Genomic DNA, 9,746 nt, shown 5'->3' on the forward strand with positions numbered 1-9,746 from the left:
GAAGGGTAACTCTGGACACAGGCGAGGGGGAGTCTGGAAGGCTTCACGGAGGAGGTGGCTTCGATCGGTCTTTAAGCCCAGGGAGAATGTCTACAGGCAAAAGGGTAAAGGGAGGGGACGAGCCAGAGTCAAAGCCTGAGGCAGGAAGGAGGTGACCAGCCCCTTGAGGGTTTGGATGTGCTCAGAGCTGTGTTAGAAGCTTCCAGAGGCCATTTCAGATCAACCAACCTCCAGTGACACCCCTCTGCGCCTGGGCCTGCGTTGGGTGCTAGGGATCCAGACAGGGTCCTGCCCTTGAGGGGCTCATCATCTGCTCAATGTCATATGTGCTCCGTTCGTTCTGTGATGGGGAAGCCCAAGGCTACTCTGGGTAATCAGGGAGGGCTTCCTGGAAAAGGACGCTCTGAACGGAGCCTTGTAAGCCAGGCAGGCAAGGAATGAGGCACAACGACCACCAGGGCACTGCAACGCTGAGCAGTGGCAGGGTTGGGGGTGGGACGGGCAGGAGGAGGCTAACAACCGCCAGCGTTTAGCCTGTGCCTGGAGCCAAGCCGGACTCTCCCCTCTGCGTTATCTCGTTACTTTCTCAGCAACACCTCCAGGCACCTGTTACTTTATACCATTTACAGATGAGGACCCTGGAGTTCAGGGAAGTTAGGTGACCTGCTGGGAACAGGCAGAGCCGGATTCCAGCCCAAGGCTGCCCCGATGAGAGCCACGCGCTCAGCCTGGGAGTCGGGCAGACGCCGGCCGGCCGGTGGTTGTCTGATGCACATCAAGGAAGGTCTGGACACTAGGGAGTCATTGGAGACTTTAGGCAGAAGAATGTCAGAGTCGGACTTTTAAAGGTTAATATGTAGGGGGATGGGTGTGCCAGGAGGGGCCAGATCAATCTGTCGCTGAAAGCCCCGGAAAGGACATCCCTGGAAGTCATTGGAGCTGTTTGGAGTGTGGCCAGGGCTCACCTGTCACCTGCCCCCGCCCTGGGAGGCACAGCCCCACCTGAGCCAGACCGGTGGCTGATGGGGGAGGGAGCAGGGCTGCCACCACTAAGGCCCCTAACAATGAGGTGATTACATCTTGAGCTTTGCTTGAAAAACCTTAATGGATTTTTTCCACTCCATAAAGCCACTCTGTGATGCAGGAGTGATGACTGAGATCCCGGAATGATGATTGAGACTAATGCCGCTGAGAGAGCATCTGTTCCCCACCTCCAGCCTCCTGGCTGCCTCTCTTGATGGAGGATGGAAGTTCCCAGTGGTGTGAGGTCTGAGCTGTCCATCCAGGCCCTCAAGCGTGTGACAGTAATCCTAGCCAGCGTCCCTCCGTGCCAGCACTCTGCCCAGGCTCTGCAAACAGGAACAAATGCAGTCCTCACACCAGCCCTGCAGGATGGATGCTGCTACCTACCATCATCGCATTCTCAGGATGCCTGCGGGCTCATCCTTTGTACCAGCCACCCCTCACTTCTCAGGAGGTGGGAGGGGGGACCCTTGACCCAGGAGCCCCACCCCTGCCTCCAGCGCCGAGGCTTGCACACCTCTGGTGATGGGGGGCTCACCACCATTCTTCACAGTCCTCCTTGTGAGCCGGCTGCTCTGACTGCCCACCACGTGGGTGCAAGATGTCACAGCGGACCGTGGCCTCTCCCTGTCTTTGTCTCTGCCCTGCTCCCTCAGCAGCATCACTCCCTGCCTGGCCCAGGAGGCCCTGGGGGGAGTGAATGGATGGATGAGGGCCACATGTCTCTTGCACCAGCCGTCCCTGTGCTTTTCCCCCCACAAGGGTCGTCCTGGGCCCCCGCTCACCAGTCCAAGGGGTTTCAGAGGGAGTAACAACGACGGTGCCACCTGGCAACTGGATTCCTCTGTCCTAGAGCCCTGTCTCCTCTGAGTCCTTGCCTTCCTCTTCCCCCTCCTCCCCACACTCCTTGCCAGGAAGTCACAATGATTAACAACAACCACCACAACCACGATAATAATAATAGCAGCTAACACATTTGCAGGTGCCAGGCCTTGTTTTCAGCAGTTCACAGATATAAACTCCTGGAATCCTCTCACTAGTCTATGCAGAACACTCCGTATTGATGCCATTTTACTGCTGAGGACATTGAGACTCAGAGAGGTTAAGATACTTGCCCGAGACCACACAGCTCCCTAGGTGAGGGGGACTAGGGAGAGTTGCTCTCACTCTCTTGGGATCAGGAAGCCATAGGGCCTTTTGGTCCCTGAGGGGGCCTCTGACTAGGGAGCAGTGTCCCCCTCCCCCCCAGCACTGGCTCTACTCCCGGGATCTGGGGCACACAGATAACTGGCGCTCCTGATGCCAACTCCTTTCTCTGCAGAGCCGAACCCCCCCAACCCCGTGCCTGTCACCAGGTCAGATGTTTACTAGAAAGAGGCTCTACTCAGGGCCTGTGCGATGCTGGGACCCCTTTGATCCCCGAGTATTTACAGAGTTCAGAGGTCCCTTGCTCTGTTCCCCGGAGTCCAGCAGCAAATGGGTCCTAGGGAACAGGAAGGCTCAGGGTCCCACGCTGGGTCCTGCCACCAGCCCCACGCAGGTGACTTGGGCAAGCAGCTTCCAGTGCACAGCCTGTGAGGGCGGGGTCGCTACTTCCTGCACACTTGCTGTGCGCCAGGCACCGGGAGCAGCCTTTTACCTTCTTGATCAATAGTCCAGTGAGATGGGTGATGTTCCCATTTCACAGAAGAGCAAAGTGAGGCCTGAAGAACAAGGATGGGGTCCACTCAGCTGACCCTAATCCCCGGTGCCGCAGGGGTTCTGGGGTTAAGACCTCCCTCGTTCCCAGACTAATAGCCACCCTTTTACTCCCAAGGCTGTCTGGCTGCATTCCTCTCAGGGCCCCGTGTGACCCTGGGGCACAGAAGGAGAGAAAATTGTTTGGAGCCAACATTTGGGTCCGCTTTCTTTTGGAATTGGCTGGATGAGTAAAGAATGCACCCAATATGCTGAGAATAATTTTTATTTTGCATCTTTGAGCGCTGGCCAAGTTTTAGCTTAAGGAGTACAGAGTTGATTCACTCACCAGCTCTTAAGATGCTGCTGTGCCATTAGCCCCCTGTCTCCCTCCCCTCCCAGGCCACCCCAGAAACAGGGTTATTTGTAAGCAGAGAACATCTGGCCTGCAGAAGCCTCAGGCCTGCCAGGAAGAGGAAGACAGAGACAGGCCCGCCCTGGAGATGCCAGGCACGACATGCTGGGGAGCCCTGCTTTGCCAGGACACAGAACCTCTGTGGCCCACCTGCTCACTCCTGAGGTCTCTTCTCCAGCCCAGGCCAGTTTCTGTTACTGGAAGCACAGGTTATAGCGTCGGATCTATGTTCGCATCATGGCCGTATGTGATTTGGGGCAAGAGGCTTCATTTCTCTGTGCCTCAGTTTACTTTTCTGTAAAATGGGTTAGCAACACATGCTTTGCAGCGCTGCATTGGGAATTCAGAGAGAACGATTGCAGGGTTCAGTACCTGGCAAACGGCAGGTACTCTTTTCATCCTACCCTGACCTGCCCTCACACCTGCCACTTTCTGAGCCCATTTTCTTCAAGCGGTCACACTGACACCCCACCCCCATGAGACAGCCCCCTTTCATGCCCTCACATGCCTGCTTGCCTTTGCACACCGTGCTCAAATGTACGTTTGTGTTTGGCTTGATAGTGGGTCTTGAATCCAGTTCTGTGAGTTCTAATTTTGTTGTTCTTTCTTGAGACTGTTTTGAATGTTATAGATCCTTTTTGTTTGCATATAAATTTTAGGATCAGCTTATCAATGCCCCCCCCCCCCGCCCCAAACATACACACGAGCCTGTTGGGATTTGGATTGGGATAGCATTCAGTGTACAGATCAATTTGGGTCGATTTCAGATCATTACAATATTGAGTCTTCTTAGCCATCAATATGGCTTATCTCTCCACCTTTTTAAAGATCTTATTTGATTTCTCTCAATAATGTTCTGGTTTTTCCATGCAGATGTCTTACATGTCTTTCATTAGATTTGTTCTTGGGTGCTTTGTGCTTTTGATGTTATTGTAAATGATTTCTTAAACTGTCATTTTCTAATTATTTGTGAATGCTATAGAGAAATACAATTGATTTGGGCATATTGACTTTATATACAGCAATCTTGCTAAATTTATTAGCTCTAATAGATTATCTGTACATTCTTTTGGATTCTCTATCATAACCAACTATGTCATTAATATATGCTGACAGGGAATGCCGGCCCAGGATGCTCGCAGCACCCCCAGTCCTGGTTGTACCCGGTCTGCTTTCCTGCTTCCAAAGCACTGACGTCACTACGTTGCTTTGGTGACCTTCACCAAGGGACAATGAGATCTGTTCTGCCAGATTCCTTGTTATTGCATTCCCCTCCCCCCCCCCCCCCCCCCCCCGTTTATTAGGAACGGATTCTCAGTTGCTCTGCGAATTTCAGTTTCTGGATGGTAGGGAGACAGGATGCTGTGAGGGTCCGAGCTCGCAGCTGTTGTTGGGTTAGAGGCGGGCTGGGAGCAGGGGCACCTAGTTCACCGTCGGGGGGTGGGGGCCACCTTTACAGGAACGTCACTGATGGCTTCACCCAAGTGATTACGTGGGCCGCTGGAGATCACTTGGCATTGAGCTGTGATGTTGCCAAAGAACATGATGTTCAAAACACATTTGAAGAGATAGAGAAAAATTTAGGTCGAGTTAATTTCTTGGTAAATGCAGCTGGACTTAACAGGGATAACCTCTTAGTAAGGACAAACGCCGAAGATATGCTATCTCAGCTTCATACTAACCTCTTGGGCTCCATGCTGACCTGTAGAGCTGCCGTGAAGACAATGATTAAACAGCAGACAGGATCCATTGTGAATGTGGGAAGCATTGCAGGTGTAAAAGGCAGTCTGGCCAGTCCGCGTACAGCGCCAGTAAAGGCGGGCCAGTTGCGTTCTCACGCGCTCTTGCTAAAGGAGTAGCAAGAAAGAAAATTAGAGTGAATGTAGTTGCACCAGGTCAGTGGGAACTTCTTTTTTCTTTTAATTTATATGCATCTATGGCTTTTTACAATAACAGGAAAGACCTGTTTTTGTATCTGTAAGTACGTCATCATCATCAGGCACTTCTCAGAGGTGCTGGACAGGAGCAGGGGACCCGCACTGTTACTCAGCCCTGGAGCAGCGCCGCCCAGGAGGGCGTGACCTCGGTATGACGGGACTCAGGGGGCCGGGCCGCTGCATCTGTACTAAAACCACAAGAGAAACTTCTCACTTAAAGTCAGGTTGTGTTTAAGTTAAGAACTCTCAAGAGCTGAATGTAAGAATTTCAAGTAAGTGGGGTGGGGAGTACTGGTAGCATACACCCTGCAGTTGAACGGGTCCAAGTTGTGTCTCTTTGGAGAACTGTTTCCATTTTAATTGTTTTTCTCCTCTTCTTGGATGTTTCGTTGATTTGCTGCTCACTGGGATACAGTCTGTGTAATTTAGACTGTGTCAGTTGTCAAAGCAGAACTTTCCAAGTAATGCATCTTTTACCTAGTGTATTCCATACGTCTAGATTAAAGAAATAACACATCTTTATATTTAAAATATCTGAATAGCTCTATAATACAATGTGCTTTTAATAACAGTGTGAACCAGAGGAGATAATCCAACAAGGCTATGTAGATGATGTCATTTGCACATTTCATGCAGTAATCCCCTACAATAACTGACGTACTGATAACCTCAGAGACACTGCTGGTTCGGTTCCAGGCACCGCGGCACAGTGCATGTCACAATGAAGCAAGTCAACAAACTCTTTGGTTTCCCAGTGCATGTATAAGCTATGTTTACACATATACTATAGTCTATTAAGTGCGCAGTAACACTATATCTATAAAAACAGTGTTCATACCTTAATTGAAAAATACTTTATTGCTAAAGAATGCTAACCATCATCTGAGCCTTCAGTGGTCAAGTTGTACTGCTAACATCAAAGACCGCTGATTACAGATACCACAGCAAATACAGTAATAATGAAAAAGTTTGAAATATTTTGAGAATTACCAAAATGTGACACAGAGACATGAAGTGAGCAAATGCTGTTGGAAAAATGGTGCCAATAGGCTTGCTTGATCCGGGGTTGCCAAAAACCTTCAACTTGTAAAAAAAACGCAGTGTCTGCAAAGCTCAATAAAATGAGGTCTGCCTGTACTCCAGAAAGCCAGTGTTTGTACAGAGAAAGAATGATCAGAGGTCACATATGTTTGTTTTCAAAATGGAGAAGATGCCTTTCACTGGGTGTCACTGTGCCCCAGAGAGCTACCCTGTATTCACGTTAGAATTTCAACACAAAGAAGAATTTGAAGGAAAAAAGATATTTTACAAAGACTCAGGAGGAAGAAACATCTTTTGAAAAGCCACTCTGGGAAGTAGTAGGTTGTAACAGTGATTTTAGCTGTGGTTGCCTCTTTAGTGAGCGAAGGGGGCGCTCTGAGGCCTGCTGTGTGATGGTGCGGGGGGGCAGTGGTGGCACGTGGTAACAGAAGTGAGGGCATGCACGCCGGCCCCTGCAGGTTCTAGCCCGTGTGCAGGAGGTATTCCTCAGGGGAACTCAGGCTGCTAAAATCCGACCTGTTTGGGAGTGGCCAACAATGAAGGTGCTTAGAGAGGTGGCAATTTAACGAATCTTCAGGAGTAGAAGTCACGGGGCGGGGGGAGCTCACAGTAGAGCTGGCCGCCTGTGGAGAATCCATCAGGAACGCTGGTGTTCTTGTGAAGCCTGTAGGAAGACCAAGCCAGCAGGGCGCAGGTCACCTGGAAGACAAAGCAAATGTGATGTGGGCTCAGTACCGTGGCAGTCAGAGCCTCTTGAAGAAGGCGAGGGAGACATGTTATAAAGTGCACTTGTTCCTTTCACTGTGCTGACTCGGGGCATTCCACACTAGTTGAAAATATTGATGGATTAAATAGGACGCAAAGCCAATTTAGCTTGGTTGGTTTGTTACAGGTAATTGGAAAATATTGAAACATAATGATGGGAATTATAGTTTAGGTTACTAAAGGCTAAAGAAATTCTCCAACTTGTGCTAAGACCTTTAAAATAAATTCGAATGTACAACTTACAGCTGGTTTGTTGGTTTTCAAATTAGTTGCCCCAGTTTGCAACCAAGTTTATTCCATTTGGTAGCCATCTGCACCCATGAACACAAAGCATTCTACAAACGACTGAAGTCCCATTTTAAACTTAGATTTCCACGGTGTGCCGAGTGACCTTCAGGGCAGAAGGGAGGGGGCGTGGAGTGACTGGGGACGCACTCCTTCAAGGCAGAGCTGCGGAACCAGCCTCCGCCTGGACCAGAACAGGCGCGGGGTTAGGAGGAAAAACTTTTGCTGAAGCGCAATTCAAAAAGGTTAAATTGCCCCCAAAGCTCCCGTTTTAGACACACGTCTCCCTTTCTGATGGGCACACGTTTTGAGGCTCCCGGGAGTAACTGAAACAGCCAGCGAGCACGCAGGCACCAGAAGACAGCCCCGTGGGTGTGCGGAGTCCACAGGATGGTGGGAGCAGGTGCGAGCGCTTCAGAGTATGTACGTGAAAACGTGTCAGGCGCTCCCAAACGTGACAGGCAAAGTCTCCGTGACTGTCCTGACACTGTCCTGTCGGAATAGGCCAGAACCACTGAGGGTGCGAGTACTAACGACGGTGCTTCTGAGTCAGAAACGTACCAGGTAGTGTCCCAAGGTGTACAAACCAGTTAAGCACGTACAAAGTTAGTACTGGTCCAGTTAGAAATACGAAATGAAACTTATGGAAGCTGCCTCAAATATCTGGGATTCCACAAATTTACAAGCAGACCTGGGTAACAAAGTAGACTCTAGTTTTAAGAAAACATTACGGTTCAGTATTCCAAAGACAGCCTCAGGTCCCAGCGGTAACCTCAGAAATCACTTGTCTGGAGAGTAGAACCATTTATATGTTTGTACAGATTTGCAGATAACAAAATAAACAAAAAAGTAGAAAAGAAAAGAGAGATATATATGCTGACAGGTTTTTTCCAAGTCCTTATACTTTATCTTGTCTTACTGTACTGGCTTAACGTTGAACAGATGTAGTGACAGTGAGTACCCCTGACTTGTTCCTGACCTCAGGGGGGTATGTTTTTGATCTCTCATCATTAAGAATGATGTTTGCCAAAAAGAGGCGTTCACAATATCCTTTTTTTTTTTTTTTTAAATATTTATTTATTTATTTATTTTTGGCTGTGTTGGGTCTTCGTTTCTGTGCGAGGGCTTTCTCTAGTTGCGGCGAGCGGGGGCCACTCTTCATCGCGGTGCGCGGGCCTCTCACTATCGTGGCCTCTCTTATTGCGGAGCACAGGCTCCAGACGCACAGGCTCAGTCGTTGTGGCTCACGGGCCTAGTTGCTCCGCGGCATGTGGGATCCTCCCAGACCAGGGCTCGAACCTGTGTCCTCTGCATTGGCAGGCAGACTCTCAACCACTGCGCCACCAGGGAAGCCCCACAATATCCTTTTTTAATGCTGGTGAGGTCTGTAGAGATGTCAGCTTTTTATTCTTGATACTGCTTTCCATGTTCTTGATCTGTCATGTTAGGGGTTTATAAATTTTATTATACATTTGAGAAACAAACTTAATACTTGGTGGATTTTCACTATTACATGTTTATTTTCTATTTTATTATTTCAGATCTCTCTCTTATTTCTTCCCTCTTATTTCTTTGAGTTTACTTTGCTTTTGTTGTGGTTGTTTTACTGCTTCTTGAGATGTTTATTTAGACAATTTCTTTTCCGCCCTTTTCCCCCTAAAATATAAGTTTTGAGACTATCAGCTTTTCTCTCAGTTCTGCTGTAGGTTCATCCCTTATTTTGATGATTCACTTCTATTATTGTCCATTTCAAACTACTTTCTCATTTTCATTGTGATGTCTTGTCCAACTCACTGAATTTAGAAGTATATTTAACTAGTTTACAAACGGTGGGCATAGTCTAGTTGCCTTTTTGGTTTTGATTTCAGTAAAATTCCACTGTAGTCAAAGAACGTATGATTTTAATTAAATGAAATTTGTTGAGACTTGCTTTATGACCTGCATGTAATCTAGTATGGTAAATGTACCAGGTGCACTCGATAAGAATATGAATTCTGCTGTTTATTTTTACAATGTTCCTTATATGTCAGTAGATCAGGTTTACTCATCATATTGTCTAAATTTTGTATATCCTAAGTTTCTGTCTACTCATTCTGTTAATTACTGAGAGAAATGCACTGCTCTCCCACGTGACTGCTGCTTTGTCTACTTCCTCTTTTGGTTCTGTCCAGTTTTTGCTTTATTTATTCTGAGATTATGTTATAAAGTGCATACAAATTTACAATAGTTTATCTTCTTGGTTAATTGTCCCTCTTTACCTCTATTTATGATTTTTACCCTAAAGCCTACTTTGCCTGATGTTATTATAGTGAAACCCACTCACTTCTGGTTAGAGTTTTCATGATCTTTTTCTATTCCTTTACTTTCAGCCTATCATATAAGTCCTTTTATTTAAGATGTCTCTTCCAAGCAGTATATGGTTGGGTTAAAATGAAACCAGTTTAAGCGAGATGATCTTTGTCTTGTAAAAAAAGTATCTATTTTCTACTTATCCCACCTCTTTTATATTTCTTCACTCACTTTCTTAATTTTAGAAAAATCAAAAATTTTTTTATTATTCAATTTCCTCCCTTCCATTAGCTTGTTAGTTATCCTTTCTTTAA

At 47.6% G+C, this 9,746-nt stretch overlaps 1 pseudogene; it reads left to right on the forward strand.

The window, feature by feature from the left end:
- The first annotated feature begins 708 nt into the window (after positions 1 to 708).
- Positions 709 to 5,309, forward strand: LOC133101609 (3-oxoacyl-[acyl-carrier-protein] reductase-like; annotated as a pseudogene).
- Positions 5,310 to 9,746: the final 4,437 nt, after the last annotated feature.

This window comes from Eubalaena glacialis, chromosome 11 (genome assembly GCF_028564815.1).
Source record: "Eubalaena glacialis isolate mEubGla1 chromosome 11, mEubGla1.1.hap2.+ XY, whole genome shotgun sequence".
Classification (NCBI taxonomy): domain Eukaryota; kingdom Metazoa; phylum Chordata; class Mammalia; order Artiodactyla; family Balaenidae; genus Eubalaena; species Eubalaena glacialis.